The sequence below is a fragment of the Rhinoraja longicauda genome, chromosome 18, assembly GCF_053455715.1.
Source record: "Rhinoraja longicauda isolate Sanriku21f chromosome 18, sRhiLon1.1, whole genome shotgun sequence".
NCBI lineage: Eukaryota > Metazoa > Chordata > Chondrichthyes > Rajiformes > Arhynchobatidae > Rhinoraja > Rhinoraja longicauda.
Window position 1 is genome coordinate 12,345,531 of NC_135970.1, and position 19,030 is coordinate 12,364,560.

Below are 19,030 nucleotides of genomic sequence, written 5' to 3' on the forward strand. Positions count from 1 at the left end.
GTGCCACGCTGATCTCTGTGTGGTTTTTAATTGCATTGTAATGATTTTAGGTGAAGAATAGATCGGGTAGACGCACAGAGTCTCTTGCTCAGGGTCGGGGAATCGAGAACCCGATGGCATAAGTTTAAGATGAAGGGGGTGAAGATTTTATCGGAATCTGAGGGGTAACATTTTCACACAAAGCCAGGGCGGTGGGTGTGTGGAATGAGCTGCTGGAGGAGGCAGGGACGATCGCAACGTTGACGAAGCAATTAGACTGGCACCTGGATATGACAGGTTTAGAGGGATATGGGCCAAACGCAGGCAGATGGGACGAGTGTAGATGATGGTACATGTTGGTCGGTGTGGGCAAGTTGGGCCGAAGGGCCTGTTCCACTCTGTATCACTGTATGACTATGACGCTGTGACCTCGACGATTGTATCCGTACCGTGGCGTTGTTACTTGCATTGTAACAGTAACGGCAATAAAACAGTTGTGCTGACCTGCAGGATTGGGACGCAACTAACTAAGTGAGGCTGAGAAACGTACTATTCGTGCTCACAGTTTTTAAAGTCTTTAGCCAGAGCAGGGAGGAGAGGCGAATCAGGGTACACATGGTTATTTATAGGGCTTATTTGTCGGCAAATTGCCATCTACATTCGTGTTTGACAAACAACTGGCATGCAGTTAAATTTAAGTATGAGAGAAATGTATTGATCACAGAAACAGAAATAAAAGGTGCCTGTGACTGTGTTTCCCTGTCTGGGGATGCGAGCCGTGCATTTCGAAGATTATGATAAAATCACCACTTTCTACAGTTTAAATGTAACCAGGCGAAGCTCATTTGCGCGTGTTTACACGTTTCAAATTAAATACCCAAAACCTCGTTCCACGTCGCCTTCAATGTGGGCCGGACAGCGCTCCGGGACTGCGGGGACAGACTCGGACATCACTCCGGGATTGAGACTGTGCATCACTCCTGGACTGAAGTCTGTCATCACTCTGGGATCAGGGCGACTGAGGAATGTGGGGGAACGGGCACCAGGGAACCCGAAGGAGTTACTCCAGCATTCCGTGTCTACTTGAGGAAAGCAATGTTTCGGTTTAAAATGCTGGAGTAACTCGGCGGGTCAGGTGGCATTTCTGGGGAAAACCTTTCTCCAGAGATGCCGCCTGACCCACCGAGTTACTCCAACATTTTGCGTCTAACTTCGCTGTCAACCGGCATCTGCAGTTCCTTCCTACACAATATTTATGTTTCGGTTTATTATTGTCCCGTGCACCGAGGAACTGTGAAAGGCTTTGTTTTGCCTGCTATCCATTCACGTCAGATTGTTTATAAATGCAATCAATTGAAACGTGCAATAGATAGATCAATGGTCAACTTTTTTGAATGTTGGTGAAGTTCTTCAAAGTTCAGTAGCTGGTGATGAATGATACATCAGTGATTTATATTTAAATGTCAGGAGCACGATCAATATGTTTGTAGTTACGTGATAGAGAAAAGTAGCAGACTTTATGGATGCTTACAATAAACTGGCAAATGGATGTTTATGCATGTGGGGAGGGGAAGCAATGTGAAGGTACACACAACTAACATTAGAACGCAGAGACATCAGAAAACATCGGAGAGATCTCTGTCCACAGGTCCCATAAATGAGCAGGACATGTCAATGAGGTGGTGAAGAAGGCACGCGGAATACCTATCCATTATTAGATGAAGCAGGGAGGCCACGAAAGAGTTTGTGCAGGTACCAGTTAGGTCACAGATGGAGTTAAGCATACAGATATGGCCATTACATTCCAGGAAGTATATGATAGAGTTAAGGAGGCTCATGACACTTATTAAAATGAGAGAACTCGAGAAATTTGGGCATGAGGAAAAATTGTACAGATGGATTTGTTTACTTTGGAACAGGAAGCTAAGGGATGATTTAATTAAGATGCATACAATTATTATACAATTATGCATACGTACATATATATATATATATATATATATATATATATAATTGTTAAAACTGGATCCTTTTTTCCGTAGAGCACGAAGTGCTGGAGTAACAATATGGGTGAGGCAGAATCTCTGTAGAACATGGATAGGTGAAGTTTTATGTCCTTTTTTGTTTCCTTGTTTCAACCGCTTTCCCCTTTAATGTGGTGCACAGTAATCAGGGGAAGAGAAATAAAGAAATTGGAAGAAGAATGAGTGGGTGATGGATGTGTCAAACTTGTTGAGGGAAAGGGTGGCAGAGTTAAAAGCCCCCATTGTGCTTAAGTATTCAATAGAGATGTGCGTGAAGTGGTGCTGGTTGCAAAGCTGTGGCCAACACCTGGAATGTGGGACTTCGGCTGGAAATTCACTGGGTCCATGAGCTTGGTCGGCGGTAACTGGTGATGTGACAAATATGGATCTGAGATCTGCAAATTCCAAGCAACTCCAACTAGTGGTTGCTGTCTTCAGTTACAAATATGTTTTGTGCATCACAGAATGATGATGCCTGAACCAGGGCAGAGAAACCAAACTTATTGTTGGTAAAAATATTAGATCAATCTTGATTTTTTTAAAAACTTATCCTGTTTACATTTTTTTTTAGCATTGGTTACAATTCATGGCAGAGCTTCCCTTAAACAGTTGTCATTGTTCTTCAAATTCTATTAAAAATGTAAAGAAGCTGAATGTTTGCGAGTTATATAAAATATTACATATTAAGGACTCGGTTGGTGCAGGTCAGTGCATGTCCTCTACTTTAAAATTAATTAAACTTCTGGTATTTAGATTAAGCAGTGCTTGTTGTGTGTGCATCTGAGACAGTTGCCCACCTTTTTAGGCTGTTGAGTTCCCTCAAAATCTTTGTCTTTTGCTTTGATCGTATCAAAGAGCTCGGTAAGATCTTTCATTTGTATCCCTTGCTTTTGTGCATTCTTTGCTAAATATTTTATCAGCGGCTTACATATCCTGGCAATGTACAAGGCAGGGATTTAATGCCCATCTCCAGCTGTTCTGAACTGACCAGCCTGCTGGGCTGGGGGCTGAAGTCAGAGCACAGATCATGTGGCCAGGATCTGACACAGTCAGGTAGTTTTACAAAATATCAACCATTTCACAGTCACTTTTACTAATACCAAACTTTTAATTTCAGATTTACAAAAAGACATATCAATTTCAAAATCAGTCGGCTCTGCAATCATGCCAAGTGTTCTCCATTGACCACACTGATTGCAAGTGTTAGCTGTAAGATATTACTTTGTTATATCGTCCATGTATTTGCATCTACTTGTTCTCCCACTGCTGCCTGTGTAATTGAAGGGGTGGCGGTAGATCTAGTTGATGCACCCTAAACAGACCTCTTCCACCGCCACCCTTTCCTCACTTGGCCAAACGCACTCACGTGAAACAATTTCTCCTTCATCTTTGTGCAGAAAGGAACTTCAAATGCTGGTTTATACTGAAGATAGACAAACGGTGCAGGAGTAACTTAGTGGGTCAGGCAACATCTCTGGAAAAAAAGGATTGGTGACATTTCGGGTTGGGACCCTTCTTCAGTCTGAAAGTAGTGTCTGAAAGAAACGTCACCCACCCTTTTTCTCCCGAGATGCTGCCTGACCAAACCATATCTCAATCCTATGGACTCCCACAGCTACCGTAACTGTAACACCTCTATTCTATTCTTCCAGTCTTCCCAGCTCCATTATTTCTGTTCAAATTAGTACACTTCCCAGGCAAGTGTTTCTGAGATGTCTTTGATTTTTCCTTAAGGGCATGTCCCACGTAGGCGATTTTAAGGCGACTGCCGGCGACTAGGCTGTCACCGAACGTTCGCCGGGGTGTCGCGGGCATGATCGTGAGGAGTCTTCCAAAGATCGTAGTGGATCTTAGTGGATCTCGGCGCGTCGCCGAGAAATCAAACGGTTTGAAATCTCTCGGCAACAGCTGGCTTGTCGCCAGGCATCGTAGCTTATTGCGGTCGCTGTCGCATGCTGTCCCCAGGTTTGCTAGGTTCTCTTAAGATACATTTAGAAGCACATAATATTAAAATAAGTAAAGTCATTTCAAAATACCATAAAATGCTTGTGTTTAACCAATTTATTTACCGTCAGGACATTTGACAGGTAGATTGGAGGCGACAGTTTGACGGTCAGGTAAGCGTGGGAATTTTCGCGATGTTTATGGCCATCAGCCATCAGCCAGATATGCATCTCCCTTACATTTTCAAAGAATGCCCACACACTTTTCACAAAAATCCACTGAACCACTTTTAAAATCATTTTTTTAAATACAGCTATTAGTAAACTGGAAGTAAATCCAGTTTATGCCTTGTTACAGTGAAGCTTGGTTTTTAAGTAACCCATACAAGATGTTATATTTCAAAACTCTCAAGTACTTACCGACTTGTCAGTGATTTCAGCGAAAATTAGGACGCCGGAGAAGCATTGACAGCGTGGGAATTTTCGCAATGTTTTTGGCCTCAGTCATTACATTTAAAGTGATCTCCAAACCCAGATATGCAACCCAGAAACCAGATAAACATCTCCCTTACATTTTCAAAGAATGTCCACACACTTTTCACAAAAATCCACTGAACCACTTAATTTTATTTTTAATACAGCTATTAGTAAACTGGAAGTGAATCATGTTTATTCCTTGTTACAGTGAAGCTTGGTTTTTAAGTAACCCATACAAGATGTTATATTTCAAAACTCTCAAGTACTTACCGACTTGTCAGTGATTTCAGCGAAAACCAGGACGTCGGAGAAACATTGACAGCGTGGGAATTTTCGCGATGTTTCAGAAGACGGTGTAATCTCGACCTGACTCAGCATTGTCGTGGTCATTGTCGTCGGGTAAAAGAAAAGTTCGGCGATCTGCTACGACTTTGACAGTCGCCGGCAGTCGCCAAAAAGATTGCCTAAAGTGGAACAGGCCCTTTAACCGTGGCAAGCCGTATGTCACAGAGCGCTCAACCGCACCAGTTCCATTCCACGCACTCCTGTTCTCAGCTCCTCGAGGGCACTCCTGTTGTTGTTGCCTTCCACCACACCATCCTTCTTTGTGCAAGGAAATTATCGCACAGAATCATCATCACCTTCCACCGTCAGACACAGCAGACCTCTCTCTACCGCTGAGAAGAAAGAGGGACCCAGCAGGGGGGCCACAGAAAATGAAGAGGGGACTCAGCAGGGGGCCAATGAGAACAACGAGGGACCCAGCGGGGCCCCGCCGAGAAGGAAGAGGGAAGAGGAACCTGGGCGGGGGGGCGGGGGGGCGGGGGGCGACCGCGGCCACGCTGCTGCGGGAAGATACGACTGCCCTCAGAACCTTTGAAACTTTGTTGGTGCCACAAACATGTCGACTCTTTGCACACTGCCTTGGTGAAGTCTGCTGTATGGTTTTACCGGATTGTATGCAAAGACAAAAAAAATCCACTGCACCTGGTATTATTGAAAGCAAAGATACTAGAGGAGCAAGATGGACCACTCCGATGAAATCACCTACACTGAAGTGTCGTAAGCAAAGCAGCCACACTTTGCACCATTTTAGTAAGCAAAACCCCCATCTGTTATGTCTCTCGCAGTGTAATCAGTGTTTTGGGGGAACAGTATGTGTGATGATACCATTAAAATGCAGAATATATCTCATCTATCAATTCGCAGATTTTTGTTATTTTTCTTTTTAAATGTTTCTGCAAGTTTCTGCCTACTAAAATGGCGCCGTGACATACTACAGTTTTTAGGGTCGAGTGGCCTATCTTGCTCCTCTAGTATCTTTGATTGAAAGAATCATTGAATCAATGAATCATTCCTCTTCCCTTTCAGCATTCCAAAAGGACCATTCCCACTGTGATTCCCTGGGTTCTGTTTTTCATCTTTACTGACACCCATTCCTAACGGCATCTTCTCTGCGACCAAAGGCGTTGCCACAACTGCCCTTCCACGTTTTGCCTTCAGTTACCATCCAGGGACCCAAGCACTCCTTCCAGGTGAAGGAGCAATTTCCTTGTACCCCTCCCAATGTAGTGAACTGCATTCAGTGTTCACACTTCCTCTACACTGAAGGAAGTGAGTGAACCTTGAGTGACTGCTTTGTAGAATACCCCTGCTCCATCTGCAAGGGTGATCTTAAGCTTTCAGCTTTCACTGCAATTCTCGATCCCACCCACCCTCGAATAACCATGTTTCTCGCCACTTTATTCTAATGAAGCTAAATTTAGGCTCGATAATAGCATTTGACCTTCCAACAAGGCACATTACAATCCACAGGATTTCTTTTTATGATGTTATTCACTACGATTGGTATCAGGAATGGCCTGCTCTGATTCATATCATATCATATCATATCATATATATACAGCCGGAAACAGGCCTTTTCGGCCCTCCAAGACCGTGCCGCCCAGTGATCCCCGTACATTAACACTATCCTACACCCACTAGGGACAATTTTTACATTTACCCAGCCAATTAACCTACATACCTGTACGTCTTTGGAGTATAGTCCCATTATTGTTCTTCCTTCCTCTATTCTCATTCATCACATCCTATATCTCACTCCTCTGGAAAGATTGTATGTGGTTAACAAGCCTTCTTTACTCTTTAAGTTAGGATGGCACAGGAGCGCAGCAGTAAAGTTGCTGCCTTACAGCGCCAGAGACCCGGGTTCGATCTTGACTGCGGATGCTGTCTGTACGGAGTTTGAACGTTCTCCCTGTGACTACAAGGGTTTTCTCCGGGTGCTCCGGTTTCCTCCCACTTTCAAAAGATGTGTAGGTTTGTAGGTTAATTGGTTTGAATACAAGTTGTAAATTGCTCCTAGTGTGTAGGAGAGTGATCGCTGGTCGAGGCGGACTCGGTGGGTCGAAGGACCTGTTTCCGCCTTGTATCTCTAAAGTCAAAACATCCATTTGTCTCTTGATCTCCATTCTATCACATAATTTATATTTCTCTGCAATCCTCCTCAGTAAATGCATGGTAGAAATGAGGGCAAGCGAGAGAGAAATGGATGCAGAGAAATACGTGAGGAAATGGGACTGAGTGGATTGCCATGAGAGCCAACAAGGACTCCCTCTGTGTCATAAGGGTACATGAAATCTGGCCTGTTTTTGGTGGTTAAGCAGTATTTGGTTAATCTTGGGTGGGTAGCAACACTGTACAAGTAGTAATTCAGGTTTGTCAGAGATGGAATTAATTCAGTCTGGAGATTCAACTAATAGTTCCTGCGATGAAACTAATGAGAAATAAATATTAATGGAAGCATGCTTATAACATGGTGTTCACTAGGTTCCTTACCAAAAGAATAAGACTTATCGAGTAAACTTACTTTGAGTAACAGTGATGTATGGATCAGAGCAGGTCTGGATGCAACCATTGAATCTGTTGGCTGGTACATTGTGCTCTGAATCATTGGATAGGATATTCTACTGCCTGCTTTGCACACTTCTCAATGTCACGAACATGATTTTAAATCAGTGATTTCATCCAGTCACTTTACTTCCCTTATTTTGTGTTAGGTGAGATATGTATTTTAAATAAGATATACGGTATTTCCATTTGAGTTTCTGCACTGATGTACTATAATTTCCCTTGTCTCTTTTATTCTGTTGGTCACTGAATCCCAATAAGCCTGGTCAGGCTACTTAGAATGGCAGTCTTGTGCCTTTTCAAATATACATCCCACTTCTTCACTGTCTATTAAACATGAGGCCTTACTTGAGCAACGCAGATGCCATGTTGGCAACTACTGTCCTGGCGACAGAGAGATGGTGAGTTTAGATGTGTTTGTGTGCACATATGGCTGTGTATATGTGTGTGACGACTGGTGAAGAGGGGTTAGATTGCAGAGTTTAAAGGAAGGGTTGGGATCCACATTGAACGATAGCATAAGTAGATTCACACACATTTAAGTTCTCCATGGTAGGGTGTTACAATCTGTTTTTTTTTGTTTCCTGGAACAAATTCTCACCTCAATGTGTATAATAAAGCTGACTGTGTAGATATGTTGCTCAGTAACCACTCCCTACTATCAGGCTGGACGTTTGTAAGGGACATCACAATTAATCCTAAATTCCTACTTTCCCCATTAATCAAAACAAAAGGGAATAAGTGGGGAATTGTGCTGATTATTCTCCGCACTTGCTGCCAAGGGGTTTTGATGTTAATTATATTCATCTGTCGACCACACAAACTTGGAGATCAAATGTACAACATTCTGGTGCAAAGTTGTGGAACATTCAAGTTTCTGGAAGATATTAATTTATTTCTCTTTTCCAGGAATAAAATCCACCGCACTTTCAGTTCCAATGCCATCTTTGACAGTCACTTTTTTCTTTGGGATGAGATCTTTCCCTTTTAAAACAGAAAGTATAACTATTAAGCAGATGCAAGTAGAAACATGGCCACTTCAATAGAGAAGAGATATGTTATCTTATTGTTAACAAGCCTCCTGAGCAAAAGATAAATCTTTCTATTGAAAATTACCATTAACAATCTCCTCCATATAAATCCTACCCACATCTGTACTGCTTTGCCACTGACTCCAACCCATTCTAATCCACGAGGTCAAGACTGGCCAAACCTTGTAAAACCCTGGCACACTGTTTGCTCGAACTTCAAAGGCCGCCTCTTATTCATCCACCCCTTGGTAGTTGGCACTAAATCCCATGGCCAAGCTAATGTGAAACATGACTGTCTTTCTTCAAGGTTCTCTATGCTGGCATCTCATTCTTCACACTCCAACTGGTTCACATTTTAACCACTTACATAATCTACCCCTTGGCCTCACCCATTTATATTGTCTCCTTGTACATCTGCATTGTGAATTTAAAATGTGTATCTTTCATTTTCACATTATCTCATCAACCTTCTTCGACCAATTGTACTTGCCAATTCTCCGATTATGGCTTTTTGTGTCTCTCGGTCTTTGTCATAACATCGTTGGTAGAACCATTAGCAGCATTAACCGTATAGAACTGAACTTTTTCCAAACCGTACGCTCTCCAATGCTTCATAATATTTTTATCCCAACCATTAATTATTCCTCCAATACTCTCATTGTGGCTCATCCTCCATGCCTTTGGCCTTTCTCTTCTTAAATTCCTATGGGTGTCTTAGGGCTTTTCCTCTGGAAAGTTTGCAAAGTAAAATGCTGCAAGTGTTTAGTTTAATTTTGTTTAGAGATACAGCGTGGAAGCAGGCCCTCCCGACCACCGAATCCGCACTGACCAGCTACGATCCGTACTCTAGTTCTATCCTACACACTAGGGACAATTTCCAGAAGCCAATAAACCTGCCAACCTGCACATCTTTAGAATGTGGGAGGAAATTGGAACACCCAGAGAGCCACATGCGACCACTTTGGTGAAAGATACCAGCAGCATTCTTCATGACTACAACCACGTGTCTTCCTTCCAATAATTAGGAAGTTAGTTAGTTAGTTTAGTTTAGTTTAGTTTATTGTCACGTGTACCGAAGGTACAGTGGAAAACTTTTGTTGCGTGCTTACCAGTCAGCAGAAAGACAATACATGATTACAATCGATCCAGTGTATAGATATATCATATGGGATTTTACTGTATTCATCAGAGATGTCCAGTACATTATCCTCCATTAACTCTCTGCTTGACTCAACCATGGAGCTACATTCATTAGTTCTATTCCTACCAATAAAAAGGTAACCATGAACCTCTGCAATGGCTCAGCTCCTCATCCCTGGCGTCCAAAAAACACCCAAACTTCTATCCTGACATTTTATTCATTAGAATACTGCCCTTCAGAAAATGTCAGCCAACATGGAATCATCTTTCATGCATCTCTGGAGAAAAGGAATAGGTGACGTTTCGGGTCGAGACTCTTGTTCAGTCTGAATTTCGTGTCTTATCATCGTTTGCACTTCCTTCCGACACAATACAATATATCTTTATTGTCATTGTACAGGGGTACAACGAGTACAATGGTGCTTCTGCACCTTGAGCTTTGCTGATGGCAACTTCCATCGCTTGCTGATGATTGTGAGTGAAGATAAGATAAATTAGTAACGAGCGAACACATAATACCAAATCTGAGGTTTGAAATTCTACAGATATCAAATAAGGTTTAGAGTTTCACACCTAGATCGTGAAGTGGTACTTGGCACTTTGTGTTATTTCTATGTTGGGTTTGTTGCCTTCATCAGGCAACCCTGTCTTGGAAGGAAAGAAAAGCCCGAACTGTGAGCTGCAAAGCAGTAGACGTGTGCAACTCAAGTCTTCAGTGGGCAAATAGGATGGTTATGAAACCCAACAGGAATGTTGAAATTGGAGCATAATGTTGTGCTCCATATTAAGAAATTGATGATGAAACTGAAGAAAGGTTTGATAATGAGTTAGCTACAGAAGTGACATTTGAAATCCCTTCCTTGGGATGGTAGTGTGAGCAGTAACAGTTTAAAGGTCATTGTGTAAGTATTTCTGCTGTTTGACCTTGTGTGTGCATTACATTATTTTAAATCTAACTAGCAGTTTGTTTGGTAATGTGAATGAGCATTGAGGTAGAATTAGGTTTAGTGATGTCTGAAGCTTCACAATTGGGACCTTCTGGACTTGCTTCCTGCCTTAAACTAAAGGGATGAAAATGCCATCATGCTGTGAGATTTCTATATTAAATGATAGTGGTTGATTAAGCTCAATTCCCCAGCGACTGAGAGTCCACAGCGTGAAATTGCTTATAATTCTACAATTATTGGCAGTCTTGGCATGATCATAAGCCTGGCTGGCACAGTGTTTCGAAATATCACATGTAGTGGAGATCAGTCCTCTCAGGGATGTACATATTTAGAACACTGGCTACCGTAAGCATTCATACCGTGAGCACATGTTAGAAATAATTCGATGGTTCCAACGCACCTTGGGATATCCTGAGAATGCTTTTTCCAATTTTGATGAGGTGCAAGAGTTTTTATTTTTTTAAATTTAAGGCCAATGTGAATGCCACAGTTTGAAAAATATTCCTATTCCAGCACTGCTCTTCTTTATTAATGATCATGGTAAAGTAAGATTTAGTATTAACTATCCGTGGTGCAGTTGGTGGAGCTGCTATCACAAAGCGCTGGAGACCCTGGTTTGATACTGACGTTGGGTGCTATCTTTACACTGTAGAGATACAGCGTGGAAACAGGCCCTTCAGCCCACTGAGTCCATGCCAACCAGTGTAAGAAAATAACTGCAGATGCTGGTACAAATTGAAGGTATTTATTCACAAAATGCTGGAGTAACTCAGCAGGTCAGGCAGCATCTCAGGAGAGAAGGAATGGGCGACGTTTCGGGTCGAGACCCTTCTTCAGACTGCCAACCAGTGATCACCCCATACACTAGAGCCATCTACACACACCAGGAACAATTTACAATTTTTACAGAAGCCAATTAACGTACAAACCTCTACGTTTTTGGAGTGTGGGAGAAAACTGGAGCACCCTGAGAAAACTCGTGCTGTCACAGGAAGAACGTACAAACTCCGTGTCGACAGCACCCATAGTCAGGATCAAACCCAGGTCTCTGTGCTGTATGGCAGCAACTCTACCACTGCGCACTGTTCTGCTTGTCTATGTGGAGTTTACACATTCTCCCTGTGACTGCATGGGTTTCCTCCAGGTCCTCTGTTTTCCTCCCAAAGACATAGGGGTTTGTAGATTAATTGGCCCCTGTAAATTGCCCCTTATGTGAAGAGAGTGGATGTGAAAATAGGATAACATAGAACTAGTGTGAACGGGTGACCGATGGTCGGCGTGGACCCGGTGGGCTGAAGGCAAGCTGTATCTCTAAACTTTACACACTAAGCACTTTCATTCTCTTGCCTGAGAACAGTTTCCATCATTGGGATTACAAGTCTACATGAACAATGTTCTAGTGTTTCCTCTGGTTTATAAGCTGAATATTTTTGTGGTTATTCATACAGATTGACATGGGCGAGAGGCAGTAGTGCTATGCAAAGGGGGACGTGTCGGTCTGGGTGCACGTGGGTGTAAGTGTAGGAAATGGAGGAACGCATAGATTGCATGTCAAAAATCACCGTTGTTCTCTTTAGCCAAGAGTTTATGTGCTACAAAATGAAAATTAATTTAAAAAACTGGTGATGCTGGAAATCTGAAATCAAAATATAAAACGCTGGAAACGCTTTAAGTTCAGGTGATATCTCGAGAAACAGTTAACATTTCGGGTTTCGATTTTTTAGACTTTAGAGATACAGTGCAGAAACAGGCCCTTCGGCCCACCGAGTCCACGCTGACCAGCGATCACCATGTACACTAGCACTATTCCTACAAACTAGGGACAATTTACAATCTTTACCAAAGCCAATTAACCTATAAACCTGTACATCTTTAAATTGTGGGAGGAAACTGGAGCACCCAGAGAAAACCCACGCAGTCACAGGGAGAACTTTACAAACTCCGTACAGACTGCATCAGTAGTCAGGATCGAACCCGGGTCTCTGGCGCTGAAAGACAGCAACTATACCGCTGTGCCTCTGTGCCTGAAATCTGAAATCGGGTTTCACGTCGCGAGTGTCCTGGTCATTCAATTTCTTTAAATGCCGTGTCACTTCCTTTGAATGGAAGGAATGTAGGCATATGGATCATGAGACAGATGAGATTAGTTAACCTTGGCATCATATTCAGCACAAACGCTGTGGATTGAAGGGCCTATATACCTGTGCTGTACTGTTCGATGCTCTGAGGGGTTGGTGTTAATCTGTAATATCCACCAGTTTGGCCATTATGGATACGATTGTATCTGTAATGTCGTTGTCATAACTAGCTCATCAACCGTTTCCTGCAAACCTTAGTTTCTGACTCGGGAAATGCAAGTCGTGGTGCTCATTCCACCGTGCTATTTGATATCTACCAACCAGGTGGGAGAGTGACATTTAAATCCAGTAAAATCATTACTGTTCTTTGACATGTAGAAACAAGGAACTGCAGATGCTGGTTTGCAAAACGACCTGCTGGGCCTCACTCAAGTTTAGCAACAGCTGAATTCAATCACACAACGAGATGATCCACTTGTGCTTGGTTCCACATTTTTATCAGCTGGACAAAAATAGGCAATTTGTACATTTTTTTTAACTTGAAGTCTATTTAACATTTCAATTTATGCAAGGAAGATACTGGAGAAAAGCCCACAATAATGCAGAAGGGGGATTAAATTGTACAATCAGGTTGCAGTCTCTGGGCACGGTTGAAGCCGTAAATTGCATATCTTGTGCTGAGCATCAGAAAAAAACCCAGGTAATTAGTGAATATTTCCCAGTTGAGTCAAGAGATTTGCACCAGAACAAAATAGAGTACACTGTGACACAGAAGTGTGAAATACACCATTCCACCATTGTCAAGGATAAACTTGTGGGAAAGTATCAGAAGTATTTACTTCAACATTACATGAAACTTTTTTCATTTCCACAAGGAACAATCTGCTCAAGGCCTGGAGTGCTAGAAGGTCCGAGAAGTATTTTTGAGGAATCCTGTAATCAGGTTTTAAATGTTAACTATGTTTCAGAGTATATTAGAACCAAAAGTAGGAGGTTAGATGGGCTTTGGGCTGGGTGGTATTGAATGGGGAGGAGATTGATTGCTTTGGGAACATCATTGGCAAAGGCATCAGGATGGAAATTTGGGGAAGGGAGAGAGGGCACAGGATCGGGTCAAAGTTCAGATAAGTGGTTCAGAGGTTGGCTGGAGGGCACGGGTAAAGACAGACCATACAAAGGACATTGGCAGTGAGTGACAGGTTGTGAGAAAGCACCAGGCAAAGTACTTAAAGATAGCTGCAAGTTGATAAATCTCTTGGATTCATGGCAGTAGAGGATTTTTTGTTGTGTGCCCCAAAGCATGCTTCAAATCTCCAATTAAGGCCTACTGTTATGTATCATGTTCATAGGCTTCAATTGCAGAGCAGTTCAGCAGTTGACATGTAGCATGGCATTCAACATCTCTGCACTCGTCCATTCTGCTCTCTGCACGTGCCCATCAAATGGACATATAAAGGTATTTATTTACAAAATGCTGGAGTAACTCAGCAGGTCAGGCAGCATCTCGGGAGAGAAGGAATGGGTGACGTTTCGGGTCGAGACCCTTCTTCAGACTGATATCATATGGACATATGATCTCATTCAAATTCACTGCACGAGTACCACAATCAAGATTGCATTTAGTTTCTGGGTTTCAAACACATTGAGCCACTTGAGAGATTCCTTTTTTTTTTAAAGGTTTTTTTTGGCTGTAGGATATTTATAGGCTGAGGATCCAGGAAGGACTCCCTTATTGTTCCTCAAAATAGAGAAATGGGATATTTAATAAGATATATACACAGTGCTGGAGCAACTCAGCGGGTCAGGCAGCATCTCTGGGGAAAAGGAACAGGGGGGCGTTTTGGGTCAGAACCCTTTTTCAGACTGAAATGTCACTATTTCCTTCTCACCAGAGATGTTGCCTGACCAGCTCCAGCACTTTGTGTCTGTCTTCAGCATAAACCAGCATCAGCAGTTTCTTCCTACACATTTATTAAGGTATGTCTGGCAATGCAGTGTGCTCCCTCAGGACTATCCTGAAATTATTCACCCCTGCTTAGCTTCTATGCTCACAATCTTTGGAAGCGGCTTTGGGACCCATAATATCTGCCGTGGGTGAAAAGGCCACTGGTGATTATGGCTACGCTGTCTTTGCTCAGTCAAAAAGAGCCTGATCTCCTTGTGTGGAACGGAAGGGACAGTGTGCCTGAACTGTCATATTCACAAACATGCCATGCACTCTATGATGCAATGCATTAGTTGGCTATACTTGGTTTGGAGAGCTCATATTAGCTACGCAGGACAATGTAGACCATACTCTACAATGTAGACTATGCTCAACAAGCAGGGTCTCGACCCGAAACGTCACCCATTCCTTCTCTCCAGAGATGCTGCCTGTCCCGTTGAGTTACTTCAGCATTTTATGTCTATTACAATGTACAAACTCAGTTCTAAATTCTCTCGATGCCTTCGCTCAGCAAGAACCAAGTACCAGATAAAGGAAATTACCATTACACTTAAAAGAGATGATAGTTTGGAACAAGCAAACATCTGGTTATGCTGCTAACTTTGACCAATAGGGTAAACAGAATGCTGGTCACGCGCACTTTCTCACTGGATTCTAAAACCTGGTTCAAAGTTACTCTGTAAAGTTTCAGCAAGAGAGGTAAGGTTTGAACCCTCAGTCTTCTTGTTCTCTGCTGAGCCTTTTTAATGCATTAATACCTTAATGCACTGGCTGTAGTTAATACCAGTGTTGCTTACACTGCATTAATATGAGCCTTCCTGCTTTCAAATCTCCTAACCATATACATGTGGAGGCATGACTTCATAGTCGACTGAGCTATATATATATATATACAAACACGCACACTATATATATATTAATGTCTAGCTGAAAAACCTCTTCACGTAATCACAGACTGTGTAGTTTAACTGGATAAGTCACCGTTAGTTTGATAGATTGTGCATTCTTTTACAATTAATTTTCAATTATTGCAGTGACATTTAATAATGAAGCTTTAAATTCAAGAATCGGTTTTTCCATTAAAATCTTCATTCATACGTAAATGTAATAGGGTCCGACAGCAAGAGGAAGATCGGATTATTTTCTATTTCATAAGATTTTGGTTTATTACTGTGTATATATTTTTTATCAAAAACAAATTAATTTTCTTTAATAGCCAAAGAATGTCTTAATTTGACTCTGACAGCTTAATTGAATGAGGTTCAAATATGCTGTTTTTTTTTAATAGATTGTCAAATGACCTGGCAGGTTTTGCTGAAGTCTTTTGTGGATAATGTTGGAATGTAACGTATCTCGATTGAGTTTGATGTTTCCAAATGGACTGTTCAATAAATTAGCTTTTCATTAGAGCTGGATGCTGTGATCAAACACTGACAACTCAATTGCCTGTTTTACTGAAAGTTGAACTTAAAATACACCACAATAATGAGTGCAGGATTTACTTAATAATAATTACAAAAATATGCTATTGATCTAGACTAGTCCAATAAATACAAAGAAAAATAGAATTAAATGACCAGAGAATTGTGTTCCTGAAGATGTCATTTTGAAACTGAATGGATTCTTTCTGAAGACAAAGAGTTGCGTTGTTATGGTTTCCTTCCCTTTAGGTTATATTTCTATTTTAATAACACAAGATTTGCAATAAGGACACATCTTACTTTCATTCAACATTTGCTTTTGGAGATCTATAACTGGAAAGTTTTTTTTTTTTCTGGCTTACTCTATTCATGAGCAAAATAGTATCTATGAGAAAAGGCATTTGACATCTAACCTATTTCTCTGAAAGATATTTAATTAAAAACCACACATCCACTCTATTCATAATCTTTGAGAAAAAATTGTGCAAGAATTTTTCAGCACCACTTGAGGTGTGTTGTACCTTGAGTGTAAAACACAGTGGGAATAAATATGTAGGAAAGAACTGCAGATGCTGGTTTAAATCGAAGGTAGACACAAAACGCTGGAGTAACTCAGCGGGACAGGTAGCATCTCTGGAGAGAAGGAATGGGTGATGTTTCGGGTTGAGACCCTTCTTCAGACGGAAGAACTCCAGCATTTTGTGTCTACGGTGGAAATAAAGATCGTGACACGCGTGGTAAACAATGGAGATTGAGAATTTGGCTAAATCAATGAGTTTTGAGTAAATTACTAAACCTCCAGAGAAATTGAGAGATTTCAGGAGTTTTAAGAATGGGACTCTAGATAGAAGAACTGGGGCTCGTTCAGACTGTGCTACCAATGAGAGGTAAATTTTCCCATGGGTGGTCTCAAGGGCATTGGGTGTGGGTGGAGAGGTGGTAAAGGAAATTGGTTTAGAGGAATATGAGGATGTGTCAAATCAGGTTAAGTCGTGTTTATTGTCATATGCAATATGAATTTATTCATCATTTATACATCACTTAATATGAGGAAATGAAGGTCAATAAGTTGAAGGTAAAATATACTGTTTTACTTGAATTTCCACCAATCTTCCACTGAATTGGAAGATTCAGTGGTGGGGTACAAGTACAATGAAAGTCTTGTTTGCAGCAGCATCACAAGCACAAAGACTAAGACAACACACAAAAACATAAATTATACCTAAGTTACATAAATTCTTGTGTGAGAATTTCACAAGACAGTGAAAAGGAAAAGTCTGCAAAAATAAAAACAAGGTGAATTAGGACAAATGTATACAATTAAAAACAAGTCTGTGGTAATGCAAGAGGTTGCTCAGGTAGGATTGAGGTTCAAAACATCATAGTTGCAGGAAAAGAGCTGTTCCTGAACCTGATAGTGTGCAACATCCGGGTTCTGTAGCTCCTGCCCAACAGGAGAAGCACGAGGCGGCACAGCTTAGATGATGGAGATTTTTGATGGTAGATGGTGCCTTCTGGATGTAGCGGCTCACGTGTACAAACTTTGATATGTGGGGATCCTTGATGATAGATGCAGCCTCAAGAAGGCTACACCTATCATCAAGGATTCCCACATATCAAAGTTTGTATAGGTCCAGTGTTATGATAGGCGATGATGGACAAGCAGGTTTCGGTGTGTGCTGGAAATAGGCTGTGAACAAGTTAGAACTCGTGGGGATGAGAAGGGAATTAATGCAGTGGCTGAGTTGCTGGAGGTAGTGATAGAAGTATACAATATGACAGTGGGAATAAATGATGTGGCTGATGTAAAGCATTGTGAAGTGTGAAACAGAGCACTAAAAGTTGCAAGATTTGGCACAGCCTGAACAGATGATATACTATGTAATTATGTTCTAAATTCAGTGAAAGATTGGTGGAAATTCAAGTAAAACAGCAGATTTCATCCACTTTATCCAGGGTTTTCACTAAAGTTATGACAGGTGATTAGGAGAACCTGTGTGGAACAGTCTAATCCCCACTTTGATGTAAGCCTTGTTTCTCAGTGCGTTGAATTTCCACTGCAGAATACTTTCAAAGATGAGTGACAACTCAGACAACTGTGTTACAGACTAAACTACCTATCAACTTTATTCACAGAGCAGTTTCGAGACTCGCACAGAAAGTATTGACCGTGAAATGTTCTTTCCTGCCCTCATGTTAACTGATGTTGTTGTAAGTTCTGTTTCCCGTCCTTCCCTCCTTCAAATCTCCCATCATCACCACTTCCTCAAAGAAAACATTTGTTGACTTCTCCATCCTTGCAGCCACTTTCCCATTTCCAACCTACCTCTCCTCTTGTGTAACTGAATGTGCTATTGCCTCCCAAATCTGAGCCACCCTTTCCTGCATTTGTTTTAGTCCCCATAAGCGGGTGTCTACCTCACAGTTATTAGTTACAATTGATATTCTGTGTCACTTGTGGCAAAGGTATTCAAACTTGAGAAGATTGACCATTTTCCTCCTCTTTTGCCTAACTACTGGTGTCCATTTGTGTGTGACCTCACTCGCCTGATTCAATTCTCACGTATATGGCTATCTCTGGAGAATTGTCCACAGGGCAGCAATGGTAGCCCAGTAGTAGAGTTGCTGCCTTGCAGCATCAGAGACCCAGGTTCCATCCTGACTACGGATGCTGTCTGTACAGAGTTTGTACATTCTCCTCGTGACCATATGGATTTTCCTTCGGTGCTTCGGTTTCTTCCCACATTCCAAAGACATACAGGTTTGTAGATTGATTTGGTTTTGGTAAAAATTGTAAATTGTCCACAGTGTGTCGGATCGTGCTGGTGTACAGGGGTTGCTGGTTGGCGTGGACCCGATGGGTCAAAGGGCCCGTTTCCACGCTGTACCTCCAAAATAAATTAAAAAACCAAAGTAGCTTATCTTCCTGCTTCTACACTGTTACCTCTGGCATCCCACTTTCTTTGGCCCCCCTCCCAGGTTCTCATTTACATCTTGCCCTTTGACAACATTCAGAAACACCAGTCAGTTTGTATCCACATGCCAAGTGCACTCAGGAGTACATCACCACTAACTCTGTTCACCTCTCTGCGGTTCGTCTAAGATGCAATGCTTGATGAAGAAGCATTTTATTCA

General features: G+C 41.8%; 1 protein-coding gene across 2 annotated transcripts in view; it reads left to right on the top strand.

Annotated features, from left to right (window-relative positions):
- The window catches only part of LOC144602254 (N-acetyl-beta-glucosaminyl-glycoprotein 4-beta-N-acetylgalactosaminyltransferase 1-like), a 569,664-nt gene that overhangs the window by 1,131 nt on the left and 549,503 nt on the right, over positions 1 to 19,030 (top strand). The window lies entirely within an intron of this gene.